Below are 19,342 nucleotides of genomic sequence, written 5' to 3'. Positions count from 1 at the left end.
TGCTCTCAAAAAGCCAAATATGACTCCTTCTCTTCTGAGCATTGTAGTTCGCCCGTAGTGCACTTCAGGTCAACTTATGGGGTACCTCCATACTCAAAAGAGATGGGGTTTTAAATTTTGGGGGGTATTTTTTGCTATTAACCCTTGCAAAAATTTGAAATTTGGGGGTAAACACACATTTTAGTGATTTTTTTTTTTTTTAGGTATGCAAAAGTCGTGAAACCCCTGTGGGGTATTAAGGCTCACTTTATTCCTTGTTGCGTTCCTCAAGGGGTCTAGTTTCCATAATGGTATGCCATATGGTTTTTTTTTTTGCTCTTCTGGCACCATAGGGGCTTCCTAAATGCGACACGCCCCCGAGCAAAATTTGCTCTCAAAAAGCCAAATATGACTCCTTCTCTTCTGAGTATTGTAGTTCGCCCGTAGTGCACTTCTGGTCAACTTATGGGGTACCTCCATACTCAGAAGAGATGGGGTTACAAATTTTGGGGGTATTTTCTGCTATTAACCCTTGCAAAAATGTGAAATTTGGGGGGAAACACACATTTTAGTGAATTTTTAAAAAAATTTTTTACATATGTAAAAGTCGTGAAACACATGTGGGGTATTAAGGCTCACTTAATTCCTTGTTACGTTCCTCAAGGGGTCTAGTTTCCAAAATGGTATGGCATGTGTTTTTTTTGCTGTTCTGGCACCATAGGGGCTTCCTAAATGCAACATGCCCCCCAAAAACCATTTCAGAAAAACATACTCTCCAAAATCCCCTTGTCGCTCCTTCGCTTCTGAGCCCTCTACTGCGCCCGCCGAATACTTTCCATAGACATATGAGGTATGTGCTTACTTGAGAGAAATTGGGCTACAAATATAAGTATACATTTTCTCTTTTTAACCCTTGTAAAAATTCAAAAATTGGGTCTACAAGAACATGCGAGTGTAAAAAATGAAAATTGTGAATTTTCTCCTTCACTTTCCTGCTATTCCTGTGAAACACCTAAAGGGTTAAAAGGCTGACCGAATATCATTTTGAATACTTTGGGGGGTGCAGTTATAATGGGGTCATTGTAGGGTATTTCTAAGATGAAGTCCCTTCAAATCCACTTCAAACCTGAACAGGTCCCTGAAAAATAGTGAGTTTGGAAATTTTGTGAAAAATTGGAAAATTGCTGCTGAACTTTGAAGCCCTCTGGTGTCTTCCAAAAGTAAAAACTTGTCAATTTTATGATGCAAATTCTCTAACTGTACAGACGTAATGCTGGAACATACATTTCCCATGTATTTGCATTGGACTTAAAGGAGTACTCCGCCACTAGCATCTTATCTCCTATCCAAAGGATAGGGGATAAGATGTCAGATCGCCGGGGTCCCGCTGCTGGGGACCCCAGGGATCGCTGCTGCAGCACCCCTCTATCATAACTGCGCAGAGCGAGATCGCTCTGCACGTAATGAAGGGCAATACAGGGGCCGGAGCATCGTTACGCCACAGCTCCGCCCCTCGTGACGTCACGGCCCACCCCGTCAATACAAGTCTATGGGAGGGGGCGTGGCAGTTGTCACGCCCCCTGCCATAGACTTGCATTAAGGGGACGGGCCGTGATGTCATGAGGGGCGGAGCCATGACGTCACGCTGCTCCGGCCTCTGTATCGCCCGTCATTACACACAGAGAGAACTCGCTCTGTGCAGTAATGACAGCGGGGTGCTGCAGCGGCGATCCCCGGGGTCCCCAGCAGCGGGACCGCGGCGATCTAACATCTTATCCCCTATCCTTTGGCTAAGGGATAAGATGCCAGGGGCGGAGTACCCCTTTAAGGACAAGGCCAATTTTATTTTTTCGTTTTTTCCTCCTCGCCTTCTAAAATCCATAACTCTTTTATATTTCCATCTGCAGACTCATATAAGGGCTTGTTTTTTGCGTGACCAATTTTACTTTGTAATGAAACCTTTCATTTTACCATAAAATGTACGGCGAACCCCCCAAAAAAATTTTTAGGGAGGAAATTTTCATTAAAACTACAATTTTGCACATTTTTATGGTAAAAATGTAATGTGTTCTTTATTCTGTGGGTCAATACGATTAAAATGATATCCATGGCTAGATACTTTTATATTTTTGTACCGCTTAAAAAAAATCTAATACTTTTGTACAAAATCAGTAATCTAAATCAGTAATCGCCCTATTTTGACCACCTCTAACTTTTTCATTTTTCTGTATATGGGACGATATGAGGGCTCATGTTTTACGCCGTCATCTGTACTTTTTATCGATACCACATTTGCATATATAAAACTTTTAGATCATTTTTTATTACATTTTTTAAAAAAATGTGACAAAAAAGCAGCATTTTTGAAATTGTTACATTTTTTTACGTTTACGCCATTCACCGTACGGGATCATTAACATTATATTTTGATAGTTCAGACATTTATGCACACAGTGATACCAAATATGTTTGTTAAAAAATGTTTACACTTTTTGCGGGTAAAATGGGAAAAACTGACAATTTACATTTTTATAGGGGGAGGGGATTTTTTACTTTTTTTTTTTTTTACATAGGGGACTATCTATAGCAATCATTTGATTGCTAATACCGTTCAGAGAAGAAGACCCTGGGAGACGGCCGGAGCCAGGTGAGGGGACCTCTGGCCTTCATGCTGGATGATTGGATTGCTGTGGCAGCGCTGCGGGTGATCCGATCATCCATTCAAAGTACCGCACTGCTGCAGATGCCATGATCTGTATTGATCACGGCATCTGAATGGTTAATGGCGGACATCCGCGCGATCACGGATGTTGGCCATTACCAGCGGGTCCCCGGCTGCTGCTAGCAGCCGGAACCTGCCGTGTATGACATGAGCATCGGAACGGTTGACACAGGACGTAAATGTATGTCCTGGTGCGGGAAGTACCGCCAAACCAGGACATACATTTACATCCGTGGTCGTTAAGGGGTTAAACAAAACCCAGACCCTCGCAAATGGGGGTAGGTTAGGGTTAAATTAACTCTCCTATATTTTTAGTGGACATATAAGTAACATGTGACCAAGTATTATCAAAATATCTCCAGCTGTTTGGAAGTTATGCAGTAACATATATTATATTTCCCATAGACTTGTATGGGACTTTAAATGAAAAACCCCACTTTCACAAATTGGGGTGGGTAAGGGTTAAATTACCTATCCAATGTTTGTTGTTGATATGTAAAATGTGTACCAGGTTTCATGTTAATATCTTTTGCCGTTTGGAAGGGATGCTGGAACATACACACATTGGGGGACATGAATCAAAGATTTTACCCCGGTTTTGTGTGTATTTTTTTGCGCACAATTTTGCGCAAGCCCTTTTTTTTGCGCATTTTTTTGCGCATTTTTTTGCGCACGTTTTGATAGAGCATGTCCTCCAGATGTGGTGATATGAGGTATCTTGGAGTGACATCTATAGTACGCATGGTTTTATTAACTGCATACTTTTCCTTTACATCAAAAATTTTGGCGCAAGAGCTGTTTTTTTTGCGCAAATATAAGCCATCTTGGACTTAACGTAGCAAGATGCTCTAAATCATCGATTCTATTTTCCAAAGAGTGGATTGAGGAGATTACTATATTTACCGGCAATTTATGAAGCTCATTGCGCTTGATTGCTTCATTGCGCTTAAATTTAGCTTTTCTGCGCATAATTTAGAATTCGGGAAAAGGGGTAAAATGCTTCTACCATACACAAATAGTGATACATGTCCCCCATTGAGTTTAAATAATGATATATATATGACAACACTGAAGAAATGTAACCAAAAATAAGGGCTTAAATAATCACAAATTAATAGGACAAGGTGTCCCAAAAACGTAATTATTAAACCTACATAATAACACCAAGAGCCACTTTATAGCAAAAGAATGACAATTGAATTATAAATAATCCATACACATAAAATCACTTAATATAGCAGCAGTCAGACTGCACAAATAGACACAGGAACAGTATCATAGTATTGGATATATAGCAAAAAGGAAAGAGATTTCACATGTGAGCAATATATTGTACATCTGTATCCATCAAGCCATAAAAAATAGCATATGTGAACAAATCAATGTGATCATAGTGCTCTCTAAAGATTGTGGTAAAAGGAAAATGCTAATACACCATATCTGTACTGTGAAGAAAGGGTAAAAGAAAAAGGACTGAGGCATAAGTGACTGTAAAAAATGGAAGTAGGGTGATAAACATGGAGAGGGGGACAGAGTACCGAACACAAAAGGAGGGGAGACTCCACCCACACACTGTCACCACTGCTGCAGCCGAAAGAAAGACTATCACCAAATTTCCATAACAGTCACCAATACCAATAGCCTTACCCACTGAACCTGGAGTCAATACGGAACAATACATGTTGGGACACAAGTCAGGAACATAACAGGAGTACTACAAAGCAACAAACAGATAATTAAAAGCAGAATATAGCATACTAACATAACGTTCAGGAACCAGGATCAAGATTAACGGCAGATATGATAATATGAACAAGACATAAGGATAAATATACAGTAGACAAAACCAGGAGAATCAGGTTAACTGGATGTCAGAACACTAAACAGGTCAGGATAACAATAGCAAAATAAGTATAAATATACAGCGGACAAAACCAGGAGATTCAGGGGGTGAACAGACTAAGATTTACAAAACACAGAAAGAACAGAATACAGTCTGAACACAAGTCTAAACAAGGAACACTAAATATAAGCTATGCAAGAATAATAAAACCCGACAAAGGTACTTCAACAAGGCAAGCTAAAATACAGATATAAAAAACTAAGGACATGGAGCCATGGCTAAATTCAGGAAATGTGCTCAGACAAAGGTGAATAAAGAAACATGGTCAGAGTAACAGGTGAAATAAACAGCCAAGAGCAACACCTGAAGAGGCCTTATATACCCTCCCACTGCTGAAGGGCTGGAAGCATTGACTCTCACATTACCAGAGAGAAGTTAACACAGAAACTGTTCAAACATAAAAAACAAAACACAGAAAAAAGGACATTACACCAGTGTTTAATGTTGTGTCCCCTCAAAATAACTCAGCACACAACAAATAACGTCTAAACCTTGGCATCAAAAGTACACTCCCAAGTGGAAATGTCCGATTTGCACCCAAAGTGCTTATATTTTGTGTGGCCACCATTATTTTCTAGCGCTGCCTTGAGTCTCTTGGGCATGGAGTTCACCAGATCTTCACAGGTTACCTCTGAAATCATCTTCCTTTTCTCATGGAGCTAGTGGATGTTAGAGACCTTGTGCTCCCCCCCATTCCATTTAAGGGTGCCCCACAGATGCTCAATAGGATTTAGGTCTGGAGACATGCTTGGCCGTTCTATCATCTTTACTAGAGATGAGTGAATCGAATCTAACGAATCTGAATTAGTTGCGAATTTCAGGAAAAATTTGATTTGCAACGAATCTGAATATCGCTTAATTAAACTCCATTTAGTACGGTCCAGGCTTCAGGGCATCTAAAATGGCGGATCCACATGTGAGGACATGGGGCAAGGAACTCTGGGAAGGCGGGAACAAGGGTAGGCAGGATGACCCTGAATCACATCCTATCAGCAGCCAGTCTCCCCTGTGATGTTACAGCCCTATATAATCGGCAGCCATATCCCAGCTAGTCACTTCATCCTTTCACTGCAGAGAGATAGGACAGCGCTGTGTGTTACACAGACAAGTGCAGTGCATTTTTCCCATAAAATAATTTTTACTGCAGCCATTAACCTCCCAGTCACTTTCTACAGCAGTGTACTACAGAGAGGGGCAGAGAGCTGTGTGTTGCCGCATACATCTGAACAAGCTGGCTCAGTTTGAGAAACCTTAGCAGAGGATGGAGAAATAATTTTTCAGCGCAACTCTGTGTCTTTGTTCCACAACAAATGGTCTGCTGGTTATACTATTCTGTTGATGGTATAATACCCAGCAGTCCTCTTTGTGAGAGTGCAATTTTGGGTTTAGTACACAGCGACTGTGTGCTGCAGCACTGTTGTGTGCTGCTGGTGTTGTGCAAAAAAAAATTTAAGCATACTGTAGCACATTTTTCTGCCCTCATAAGTACATACCACATTCCTACATCTAAGTAGTGTACTATTTTGTACCTTTTAATCTGCCAAGGGCCTAGATGCTGTGAAAGGCCAGGCAAAAGTACTCACCGGCTAGTGTTGTACTCCACTACTTCTTTAAGCATACTGTAGCGCATTTTTCTGCCCTCATAAGTGCATACCACATGTCTACATCTTAGTAGTGTACTATTTTGTACCTGTTAATCTGTCAAGGGCCTAGATACTGTGAAAGGACAGGCAAAAGTACACACCTGCTGCTGTTCTAAAAAAAAATACTGTTTTAAACATAGTGAAGCGTATTCTACGCCCCTCATATACGCACTAAGTATGTCAGTCAGAGGAGTGGCAGAGGCCTAAATTCATCAAGCGCAGACAAAGGTCGCAGCAGACTAGGGGCGAGTGGCAGCAGAGAGTCGCAGCGAGAGACCTGAGCTCCCGGTATCAGCTAGCGTTCGTGTCTCGACCAGCAACCCATCTGCCTTCATTGATTGGTTAACACGGTCATCCACTTCATCACAAGTGACATCTGATACCCCCAGTCAACAGTCTTTGGGTTTCTCAGATGGCATGGCCCGGAAGCAGTCCCTGTCCTCCCATTGCCTCTGTCCTATGCTGTGTCCTCCCCTAAAGAAGTATCTTATGCTGTGGATTAAGCTCAACTATTCAGTGAGAATGGTCTAATAGAGGACAGTCAGCAGCTACTGCCCAGCCAAGAGGTGACATCCGCCAATTTCTCCGCTAGGCGGGTAAGTAGTGATGAGGAGAGTGACATGGGAGGCGGTTTTGCCAGCGTCCTACAGCAGACACTGTTGAGAAACCTGATGAGGACATCAGTGACATGGAGACACTTGTTGTTGATGATGATGAAGCCGATCGCACTTGGGAGCCGGGTGCAGAAGGGGCTTCATCATCATCAGGAGAAGAGGGTTGCAGGTTGCCCGTGAGGCAGCAGCTGAGCCAGCAAGGTGGTAGCATGGTTAGCAGTCAGCATAGTGGCAGAAGTGGAAAGTCTGTAGCCAAACGTGCCCGGGGGAGACCACCTGCTTCGCGGCAACCTACCTTCTCGGGAGTTAGTGGAACAGGGGTTCCTGGAGAGGGCGGCAGTAGCAGTCAATTAGTGCGGACTGTTGGTGGGAAAATCAGCTACTCGGTGGTGTGGCAGTTTTTTATCAAGCATCCGGAGGTTAACATAGCCACATGCAAGATGTCTCGGCAGTGTCCCAATGTTGGCACCACGGCCCTGTGTCAACATATGCTGCGCCACCATAAAGCGGCCTGGGAGAACCGTGGCTCCGATGTAGTGGTCCAGCCTGCTGCATCTCCCAGTGGCACGCCGCTCCCTCTTTCAGCCAGCCAAGACTCCACCACCTCAGCCGAAGGGAGCTGTGTGCCATACCCTTCTTCTGTTGCTCCAGATGCTCCTGCTTCTCCTACTTTTAGTCAGTCATTCCGCCAGCAATCCATCGGCGAAGCCATGTCAAAGAGACAACAGTATGCGCCCACTCATCCAACGGTGCAGAAGCTGAATGCGCTTCTGTCCAAGTTGCTGGTGCTGCAGTACCTCCCTTTTCAAGTGATGGACTCATGGCTTGTGCCGTGCCGAGGTGGAGAGTGCCAAGCTGTAATTTCTTTGCAAAGAAGGCAGTCCCAGCCCTGCACAATTTTGTGGAAGAGAAGGTGAGCCAGTCCTTGAGCCTGTCAGCGTGTACCAAAGTGCACAGCAGCACCGACATCTGGGGCTGTAACTATGGTCAGGGACAATACATGTCCTTTATGGCCCACTGGGTGAATGTGGTTCCTGCACAGTCACAACACCAACTTGGACAGATCACACCGCTTCCTCCTCCACGCTCTCAGGCCGTTGGTCCTGTGACAGTGTGCAACTCAGCCTCCTCATTTTCCACCGTGTCCTCAGCCTCCACTGCACAGACAAGTCTCAGTGCCCCTTCAGCATACCATGTGTGGAGGGCACGGTGGTGTCACGCTGTTCTTCACATGGTTTGCCTTGGCGAAGGGAGTCACACGGGGAGGAACTGCTAAAGGTCATTCATAAAGAAATTGGAGCATGGCTTACTCCACGAAAACTGGAAATGGGAACCATGGTGACTGACAACTGGAAGAACATCTTGTCTGTGCTGCGACAAGAAAGGCTGAGACATGCGCCCTGCATGACACACGTGTTCAATCTGGTTGTCAAGCGGTTCCTGAAGTGTTCCCCCCATTTGCAAGACATCCTAACAATGGGAAGGAAACTTTGCATGCACTTCAGCCACACCGCAAAGCACACCCTCCTTGAGCTGCAGCGTCAGAACGGTATCCCCAATATAGTCTGATTTGCGACGTCGCCACACGTTGGAATTCCACCCTCCATATGTTGGACCAACTATACGAACAGAGAAAAGCCATCACCGATTTCTTGATGATCCAAGCGGATAGGGGGACTCCCCTGTGTAACTTCAATGTCAAGCAGTGGCAGCTCATACATGACACCTGCCGTTTGTTCAAGCCCTTTGAGGAAGCCACATTATTAGTCAGGATTACGGGAAGAACAACGTCATTCCACTGCTTCATTTCCTACAACACGTGTTGGAAACAATGGCTGGTCAGGGCACTGAAGACGTGGTGCCTACATCTCACGGCCACATGAGCCCTGTGGGGGCTGAACTGGAGGAGGGGCACAGTGGAGCACAGTTTACATTTTGCGAGATGGGCATTTTTTCTAGTCCTCTGACAGGAGAGGAGGGGCAGGAGCAGCCAGAGGAGCTAGAGGGTTATGAGGAAGGCGAGACAGAGGACCCAGACTCACCATGGCAGTATGCAGGCAGATGGAGATGGAGGCAGGGAATCCCTCCGAGTCACTTGCACAACTGGCATGATGCATGCTCACTTGCTTCCGTAGTGACTGCCGAATTGTCTCTCCACCTTATAGGACTGCGTCTGTCTCTCCACCTTATTGGACCCTCGCTACCGGCACAAAATGGGGGCTTTTTTACACCCACTGAGAGGGAGGACAAACTGACCTACTACAGAGACATCCTACTTAGTCAGTTGGTTGATGCCTATCGGCGCCATCATCCATCCTCTCGCAGGTCTGACTCGGGGGGCCCTCTGCTCTCACCTTCCACTGCCATGGCTGCTAGTGTGGGGTGGGGTGGCAGGAGCAGTACCAGCTCCATCAGCAGCAGCCTGAGTCTACAGTCGCTGATAAGTACCTTTCTTCCCCTGCATAGTGAAACAACTCATCAGCAGTGTTACGCCGAGCGCTCCGGGTCCCCGCTCCTCCCCGGAGCGCTCGCTACACTCTCGCTACTGCAGCGCTCCGGTCAGATCCACTGACCCGGTGCGCTGCGATACCGCCTCCAGCCGGGATGCGATTCGCGATGCGGGTGGCGCCCGCTCGCGATGCGCACCCCGGCTCCCGTACCTGACTCGCTCTCCGTCAGTCCTGTCCCGGCGCGCGCGGCCCCGCTCCCTAGGGCGCGCGCGCGCCGGGTCTCTGCGATTTAAAGGGCCACTGCGCCGCTGATTGGCGCAGTGGTTCTAATTAGTGTGTTCACCTGTGCACTCCCTATTTATACCTCACTTCCCCTGCACTCCCTCGCCGGATCTTGTTGCCATTGTGCCAGTGAAAGCGTTTCCTTGTGTGTTCCTAGCCTGTGTTCCAGACCTCCTGCCGTTGCCCCTGACTACGATCCTTGCTGCCTGCCCCGACCTTCTGCTACGTCCGACCTTGCTTCTGTCTACTCCCTTGTACCGCGCCTATCTTCAGCAGTCAGAGAGGTTGAGCCGTTGCTAGTGGATACGACCTGGTCACTACCGCCGCAGCAAGACCATCCCGCTTTGCGGCGGGCTCTGGTGAAAACCAGTAGTGACTTAGAACCGGTCCACTAGCACGGTCCACGCCAATCCCTCTCTGGCACAGAGGATCCACCTCCTGCCAGCCGGCATCGTGACAGTAGACCCGGCCATGGATCCCGCTGAAGTTCCTCGGACCTCATCACGAGAAAATTGAGTTTTTGGTCCTCCCCAATTGCACTTCCGAAATTCTCCTTGGACTACCCTGGCTTCAACACCATTCCCCAACCCTGGATTGGTCCACTGGGGAGATCAAGAGTTGGGGTCCCTCTTGTTTCAAGGACTGCCTTAAACCGGTTCCCAGTACTCCTTGCCGTGACTCTGTGGTTCCCCCTGTAACCGGTCTCCCTAAGGCCTATATGGACTTTGCGGATGTTTTTTGCAAAAAACAAGCTGAGACTCTACCTCCTCACAGGCCTTATGACTGTCCTATTGACCTCCTCCCGGGCACTACTTCACCCCGGGGCAGAATTTATCCTCTCTCTGCCCCAGAGACTCTTGCTATGTCTGAGTACATCCAGGAAAATTTAAAAAAGGGCTTTATCCGCAAATCCTCCTCTCCTGCCGGAGCCGGATTTTTCTTTGTGTCCAAAAAAGATGGCTCCCTACATCCTTGCATTGACTACCGCGGTCTTAATAAAATCACGGTAAAGAACCGCTACCCCCTACCTCTCATCTCTGAACTCTTTGATCGCCTCCAAGGTGCCCACATCTTTACCAAACTGAACTTAAGAGGTGCTTATAATCTCATCCGCATCAGAGAGGGGGATGAATGGAAAACGGCATTTAACACTAGAGATGGACACTTTGAGTATCTGGTCATGCCCTTTGGCCTGTGCAACGCCCCTGCCGTCTTCCAAGACTTTGTTAATGAAATTTTTCGTGATCTCTTATACTCCTGTGTTGTTGTATATCTGGACGATATCCTGATTTTTTCTGCCAATCTAGAAGAACACCGCCAGCATGTCCGTATGGTTCTTCAGAGACTTCGTGACAATCAACTTTATGCCAAAATGGAGAAATGTCTGTTTGAATGCCAATCTCTTCCTTTCCTAGGATACTTGGTCTCTGGCCAGGGACTACAAATGGATCCAGACAAACTCTCTGCCGTCTTAGATTGGCCACGCCCCTCCGGACTCCGTGCTATCCAACGTTTTTTGGGGTTCGCCAATTATTACAGACAATTTATTCCACATTTTTCCACCATTGTGGCTCCTATCGTGGCTTTAACCAAAAAGAATGCCAATCCTAAGTCATGGCCTCCTCAAGCGGAAGACGCCTTTAAACAGCTCAAGTCTGCCTTTTCTTCGGCTCCCGTGCTCTCCAGACCTGACCCATCTAAACCCTTCCTATTGGAGGTTGATACCTCCTCAGTAGGAGCTGGAGCGGTCCTTCTACAAAAAAATTCTTCCGGGCATGCTGTTACTTGTGGTTTTTTTTCTAGGACCTTCTCTCCGGCGGAGAGGAACTACTCCATCGGGGATCGAGAGCTTCTAGCCATTAAATTAGCACTTGAGGAATGGAGGCATCTGCTGGAGGGATCAAGATTTCCAGTTATTATTTACACCGATCACAAGAACCTCTCCTATCTCCAGTCTGCCCAACGGCTGAATCCTCGCCAGGCCAGGTGGTCTCTGTTCTTTGCCCGATTTAATTTTGAAATTCACTTTCGGCCTGCCGATAAGAACATTAGGGCCGATGCTCTCTCTCGTTCCTCGGATGCCTCGGAAGTAGAGCTCTCTCCGCAACACATCATTCCTCCTGACTGCCTGATCTCCACTTCTCCAGCCTCCATCAGGCAAACTCCTCCAGGGAAGACCTTCGTCTCTCCACGCCAACGCCTCGGAATCCTCAAATGGGGTCACTCCTCCCATCTCGCAGGTCATGCGGGCATCAAGAAATCCGTGCAACTCATCTCTCGTTTCTATTGGTGGCCGACTCTGGAGACGGATGTCGTGGATTTTGTGCGAGCCTGCACTGTCTGTGCCCGGGATAAGACTCCTCGCCAGAAGCCCGCTGGTCTTCTTCATCCTCTGCCTGTCCCCGAACAGCCTTGGTCTCTGATTGGTATGGACTTTATTACAGACTTACCCCCATCCCGTGGCAACACTGTTGTTTGGGTGGTCGTTGATCGATTCTCCAAAATGGCACATTTCATCCCTCTTCCTGGTCTTCCTTCAGCGCCTCAGTTGGCAAAACAATTTTTTGTACACATTTTTCGTCTTCACGGGTTGCCCACGCAGATCGTCTCGGATAGAGGCGTCCAATTCGTGTCAAAATTCTGGAGGGCTCTCTGTAAACAACTCAAGATTAAATTAAACTTTTCTTCTGCATATCATCCTCAATCCAATGGGCAAGTAGAAAGAATTAACCAGGTCTTGGGTGATTATTTACTGCATTTTGTTTCCTCCCGCCAGGATGACTGGGCAGATCTTCTACCATGGGCCGAATTCTCGTATAACTTCAGAGTCTCTGAATCTTCCTCCAAATCCCCATTTTTCGTGGTGTACGGCCGTCACCCTCTTCCCCCCCTCCCTACTCCCTTGCCCTCTGGTTTGCCCGCTGTGGATGAAATATCTCGTGATCTTTCCACCATATGGAAAGAGACCCAAAATTCTCTCTTACAGGCTTCATCACGCATGAAGAAGTTTGCTGATAAAAAAAGAAGAGCTCCCCCCATTTTTTCTCCTGGAGACAAGGTATGGCTCTCCGCTAAATATGTCCGCTTCCGTGTCCCTAGCTACAAATTGGGACCACGCTATCTTGGTCCTTTCAAAATTTTGTGCCAGATTAATCCTGTCTCTTACAAACTTCTTCTTCCTCCTTGTCACGATGCCGGCTGGCAGGTAGTGGATCCTCTGTGCCAGAGAGGGATTGGCGTGGACCGTGCTAGTGGATCGGTTCTAAGTCACTACTGGTTTTCACCAGAGCCCGCCGCAAAGCGGGATGGACTTGCTGCGGCGGTAGTGACCAGGTCGTATCCACTAGCAACGGCTCAACCTCTCTGGCTGCTGAAGATAGGCGCGGTACAAGGGAGTAGACAGAAGCAAGGTCGGACGTAGCAGAAGGTCGGGGCAGGCAGCAAGGATCGTAGTCAGGGGCAACGGCAGGAGGTCTGGAACACAGGCTAGGAACATACAAGGAACGCTTTCACTGGCACAATGGCAACAAGATCCGGCAGGGAAGTGCAGGGGAAGTGAGGTGATATAGGGAAGTGCACAGGTGAAGACACTAATTGGAATCACTGCGCCAATCAGCGGCGCAGTGGCCCTTTAAATCGCAAAGACCCGGCGCGCGCGCGCCCTAGGGAGCGGGGCCGCGCGCGCCGGGACAGGACCGAGGGAGAGCGAGTCAGGTACGGGAGCCGGGGTGCGCATCGCGAGCGGGCGCTACCCGCATCGCGAATCGCATCCCGGCTGGCAGCAGAATCGCAGCGCCCCGGGTCAGTGGATCTGACCGGAGCGCTGCAGCGGAGAGAGTGTAGCGAGCGCTCCGGGGAGGAGCGGGGACCCGGAGCGCTCGGCGTAACAGTACCCCCCCCCTTGGGTCTCCCCCTCTTTTTAGGGCCTGAGAACCTGAGGAGAAGACTTTTATCTAGGATGTTGTCCTCAGGTTCCCAGGATCTCTCTTCAGGACCACAACCCTCCCAGTCCACTAAAAAAAAAGTTTTCCCTCTGACCTTTTTAGAGGCTAAGATCTCTTTGACAGAGAAGATGTCCGAGGAGCCGGAAACAGGAGTGGGAGGAACAGATTTGGGAGAAAAACGGTTGAGGATGAGTGGTTTAAGAAGAGAGACGTGAAAGGCATTAGGGATACGAAGAGAAGGAGGAAGAAGAAGTTTGTAAGAGACAGGATTAATTTGACACAAAATTTTGAAAGGACCAAGATAGCGTGGTCCCAACTTGTAGCTAGGGACACGGAAGCGGACATATTTAGCGGAGAGCCATACCTTGTCTCCAGGGGAAAAAACGGGAGGAGCTCTTCTTTTCTTATCCGCGAACCTCTTCATGCGTGAAGAAGCCTGTAAGAGAGAATTTTGGGTCTCTCTCCATATAATGGAAAGGTCACGAGAAATTTCATCCACAGCGGGCAGACCAGAGGGCAAGGGGGTAGGGAGGGGGGGAAGAGGGTGACGGCCGTACACCACGAAAAATGGGGATTTGGAGGAAGATTCAGAGACTCTGAAGTTATACGAGAATTCGGCCCTAATGTTCTTATCGGCAGGACGAAAGTGAATCTCAAAATTAAATCGGGCAAAGAACAGAGACCACCGGGCCTGGCGAGGATTCAGCCGTTGGGCAGACTGGAGGTAGGAGAGGTTCTTGTGGTCGGTGTAAATAATAACTGGAAATCTTGATCCCTCCAGCAGATGCCTCCATTCCTCAAGTGCTAATTTAATGGCTAGAAGCTCTCGATCCCCGATGGAGTAGTTCCTCTCCGCCGGAGAGAAGGTCCTAGAAAAAAAACCACAAGTGACAGCATGCCCGGAAGAATTTTTTTGTAAAAGAACAGCTCCAGCTCCCACTGAGGAGGCATCAACCTCCAATAGGAAGGGTTTGGAAGGGTCAGGTCTGGAGAGCACGGGAGCCGAAGAAAAGGCAGACTTGAGTCGTTTAAAGGCGTCTTCCGCTTGAGGAGGCCACGACTTGGGATCGGCATTTTTTTTGGTTAAAGCCACGATAGGAGCCACAACGGTAGAAAAATGTGGAATAAATTGCCTGTAATAATTGGCGAACCCCAAAAAGCGTTGGATAGCACGGAGTCCGGAGGGGCGTGGCCAATCTAAGACGGCAGAGAGTTTGTCTGGATCCATTTGTAGTCCCTGGCCAGAGACCAAATATCCTAGAAAAGGAAGAGATTGGCATTCAAACAGACATTTCTCAATTTTGGCATAGAGTTGATTGTCACGAAGTCTCTGAAGAACCATACGGACATGCTGGCGGTGTTCTTCTAGATTGGCAGAAAAAATTAGGATATCGTCCAGATATACAACAACACAGGAGTATAACAGATCACGAAAAATTTCATTGACAAAGTCTTGGAAGACAGCAGGGGCGTTGCACAGGCCAAAGGGCATGACCAGATACTCAAAGTGTCCATCTCTGGTGTTAAACGCCGTTTTCCACTCATCCCCCTCTCTGATGCGGATGAGGTTATAGGCGCCTCTTAAGTCCAATTTAGTAAAGATGTGGGCACCTTGGAGGCGATCAAAGAGTTCAGAGATGAGGGGTAGGGGGTAGCGGTTCTTAACCGTGATTTTATTAAGACCGCGGTAGTCAATGCAAGGACGTAGGGAGCCATCTTTTTTGGACACAAAGAAAAATCCAGCTCCGGCAGGAGAGGAGGATTTACGGATAAAGCCCTTTTTTAAATTTTCCTGGACATACTCAGACATGGCAAGAGTCTCTGGGGCAGAGAGAGGATAAATTCTGCCCCGGGGTGGAGTAGTACCCGGGAGGAGGTCGATAGGGCAATCATAAGGCCTGTGAGGAGGTAGAGTCTCAGCTTGTTTTTTGCAGAAAACATCCGCGAAGTCCATATAGGCCTTAGGGAGACCGGTTACTGAGGGAACCACAGAGTCACGGCAAGGGTTACTGGGAACCGGTCTTAGACAGTCCTTGGAACAAGAGGGCCCCCAACTCTTGATCTCCCCAGTGGACCAATCCAGGGTTGGGGAATGAAGTTGAAGCCAGGGAAGTCCAAGGAGAATTTCCGAGGTGCAATTGGGGAGGACCAAAAGTTCAATCCTCTCGTGATGAGATCCGATGCTCATTAGAAGGGGCTCTGTGCGGAAGCGTATGGTACAGTCTAATCTTTCATTGTTTACACAATTGATGTAAAGGGGTCTGGCGAGACTGGTCACTGGGATGTTGAACCTGTTGACGAGAGAGGCCAAAATAAAATTTCCTGCAGATCCAGAGTCCAAGAAGGCCACGGTAGAGAAGGAGAAGGCAGAGGCAGACATCCGCACAGGCACAGTAAGACGTGGAGAAGCAGAGTAGACATCAAGGACTGTCTCACCTTTGTGCGGAGTCAGCGGACGTCTTTCCAGGCGGGGAGGACGGATAGGACAATCCCTCAGGAAGTGTTCGGTACTAGCACAGTACAGGCAGAGGTTCTCCATGCGGCGTCGTGTCCTCTCTTGAGGTGTCAGGCGAGACCGGTCGACCTGCATAGCCTCCACGGCGGGAGGCACAGGAACAGATTGCAGGGGACCAGAGGAGAGAGGAGCCGAGGAGAAGAAACGCCTCGTGCGAACAGAGTCCATATCTTGGCGGAGCTCCTGACGCCTTTCGGAAAAACGCATGTCAATGCGAGTGGCTAGGTGAATAAGTTCATGTAGATTAGCAGGAATTTCTCGTGCGGCCAGAACATCTTTAATGTTGCTGGATAGGCCTTTTTTAAAGGTCGCGCAGAGGGCCTCATTATTCCAGGACAATTCTGAAGCAAGAGTACGGAATTGTACGGCATACTCGCCAACGGAAGAATTACCCTGGACCAGGTTCAACAGGGCAGTCTCAGCAGAAGAGGCTCGGGCAGGTTCCTCAAAGACACTTCGGACTTCCGAGAAGAAGGAGTGTACAGAGGCAGTGACAGGGTCATTGCGGTCCCAGAGCGGTGTGGCCCATGACAGGGCTTTTCCGGACAGAAGGCTGACTACGAAAGCCACCTTAGACCTTTCAGTGGGAAACAGGTCCGACATCATCTCCAGATGCAGGGAACATTGGGAAAGAAAGCCACGGCAAAACTTAGAGTCCCCATCAAATTTATCCGGCAAGGATAGGCGTAGCCCAGGAGCGGCCACTCGCTGCGGAGGAGGTGCAGGAGCTGGCGGAGGAGATGACTGCTGAAGCTGTGGTAGTAACTGTTGTAGCATAACAGTCAGTTGAGACAGCTGTTGGCCTTGTTGCGCTATCTGTTGTGACTGCTGGGCGACCACCGTGGTGAGGTCAGCGACAACTGGCAGAGGAACTTCAGCGGGATCCATGGCCGGATCTACTGTCACGATGCCGGCTGGCAGGTAGTGGATCCTCTGTGCCAGAGAGGGATTGGCGTGGACCGTGCTAGTGGATCGGTTCTAAGTCACTACTGGTTTTCACCAGAGCCCGCCGCAAAGCGGGATGGACTTGCTGCGGCGGTAGTGACCAGGTCGTATCCACTAGCAACGGCTCAACCTCTCTGGCTGCTGAAGATAGGCGCGGTACAAGGGAGTAGACAGAAGCAAGGTCGGACGTAGCAGAAGGTCGGGGCAGGCAGCAAGGATCGTAGTCAGGGGCAACGGCAGGAGGTCTGGAACACAGGCTAGGAACATACAAGGAACGCTTTCACTGGCACAATGGCAACAAGATCCGGCAGGGAAGTGCAGGGGAAGTGAGGTGATATAGGGAAGTGCACAGGTGAAGACACTAATTGGAATCACTGCGCCAATCAGCGGCGCAGTGGCCCTTTAAATCGCAAAGACCCGGCGCGCGCGCGCCCTAGGGAGCGGGGCCGCGCGTGCCGGGACAGGACCGAGGGAGAGCGAGTCAGGTACGGGAGCCGGGGTGCGCATCGCGAGCGGGCGCTACCCGCATCGCGAATCGCATCCCGGCTGGCAGCAGAATCGCAGCGCCCCGGGTCAGTGGATCTGACCGGAGCGCTGCAGCGGAGAGAGTGTAGCGAGCGCTCCGGGGAGGAGCGGGGACCCGGAGCGCTCGGCGTAACACTCCTTCTCTTCGTATTCCTAATGCCTTTCACGTTTCTCTTCTTAAACCACTCATCATCAACCGTTTCTCTCCCAAACTTGTTTCTCCCACTCCTGTTTCCGGCTCCTCGGACATCTTCTCCGTAAAGGAGATACTGGCCTCCAAGAAGGTCAGAGGGAAAACTTTTTTTTTAGTCGATTGGGAGGGTTGTGGTCCTGAAGAGAGATCCTGGGAACCTGAGGACAATATCCTAGACAAAAGTCTGCTCCTCAGGTTCTCAGGCTCTAAGAAGAGGGGGAGACCCAAGGGGGGGGGGGGTACTGTTACACCGAGCGCTCCGGGTCCCCGCTCCTCCCCGGAGCGCTCGCTACACTCTCGCTACTGCAGCGCTCCGGTCAGATCCACTGACCCGGTGCGCTGCGATACCGCCTCCAGCCGGGATGCGATTCGCAATGCGGGTGGCGCCCGCTCGCGATGCGCACCCCGGCTCCCGTACCTGACTCGCTCTCCGTCGGTCCTGTCCCGGCGCGCGCGGCCCCGCTCCCTAGGGCGCGCGCGCGCCGGGTCTCTGCGATTTAAAGGGCCACTGCGCCGCTGATTGGCGCAGTGGTTCTAATTAGTGTGTTCACCTGTGCACTCCCTATTTATACCTCACTTCCCCTGCACTCCCTCGCCGGATCTTGTTGCCATTGTGCCAGTGAAAGCGTTTCCTTGTGTGTTCCTAGCCTGTGTTCCAGACCTCCTGCCGTTGCCCCTGACTACGATCCTTGCTGCCTGCCCCGACCTTCTGCTACGTCCGACCTTGCTTCTGTCTACTCCCTTGTACCGCGCCTATCTTCAGCAGTCAGAGAGGTTGAGCCGTTGCTAGTGGATACGACCTGGTCACTACCGCCGCAGCAAGACCATCCCGCTTTGCGGCGGGCTCTGGTGAAAACCAGTAGTGACTTAGAACCGGTCCACTAGCACGGTCCACGCCAATCCCTCTCTGGCACAGAGGATCCACCTCCTGCCAGCCGGCATCGTGACAAGCAGCAGGTAGACCTGGAGCAGGACCTGAACCAGCAGGTGGTGGCATACCTTGACATGCCCATGCCAACACACCTTGACCCGCTGGACTTCTGGGAAGCCAAACTTGATTTGTGGCTGCAATTAGCAGAGTTTGCCATGGAAAAGCTGTCCTGCCTGGCCAGTAGTGTGTCATCAGAGCGGTTGTTTAGTGTGGCCGGGACCACAGTCCCCCCAAGGAGTACTCGTCTGTCCATGAAAAATGTGGAGAGACTGACCTTTATAGATGAATCAGGCAGGATTTCCACCCACCAATGCCTGATGCATCAGAGTAGATTGACCATGGTGCAACACCAACACTTCACAAATATGTACAGTGCCAGATTTTAGGCGCTGCTCCCCAGTTACAGACATTCCTCCGCATCAGACCTTTTTTCACCCACCTTCATCACCGGGTACTGGTATTGCCACCCACCGCACCACTCTGTCACCGGGTCACTTTCAGCACCCTGATGCTGCTGCTTTCTCCTCCAGGCTGTCTCATGTTTCCGCCAACTCCAGGCTGTGCCATTCAGCCACTATATGGTCTCCTTATGCTTCTGCCAAATCCAGGCTGTGCCATTCAGCCACTATATGTTCTACTCATGCTTCTGCCAACTCAAGGCTGTGCCATTCAGCCACTGTATGTTCTACTCATGCT

The sequence above is a fragment of the Hyla sarda genome, chromosome 1 (assembly GCF_029499605.1).
Source record: "Hyla sarda isolate aHylSar1 chromosome 1, aHylSar1.hap1, whole genome shotgun sequence".
NCBI classification, from domain to species: domain Eukaryota; kingdom Metazoa; phylum Chordata; class Amphibia; order Anura; family Hylidae; genus Hyla; species Hyla sarda.
Note: the sequence above shows the minus strand (reverse complement) of the source record.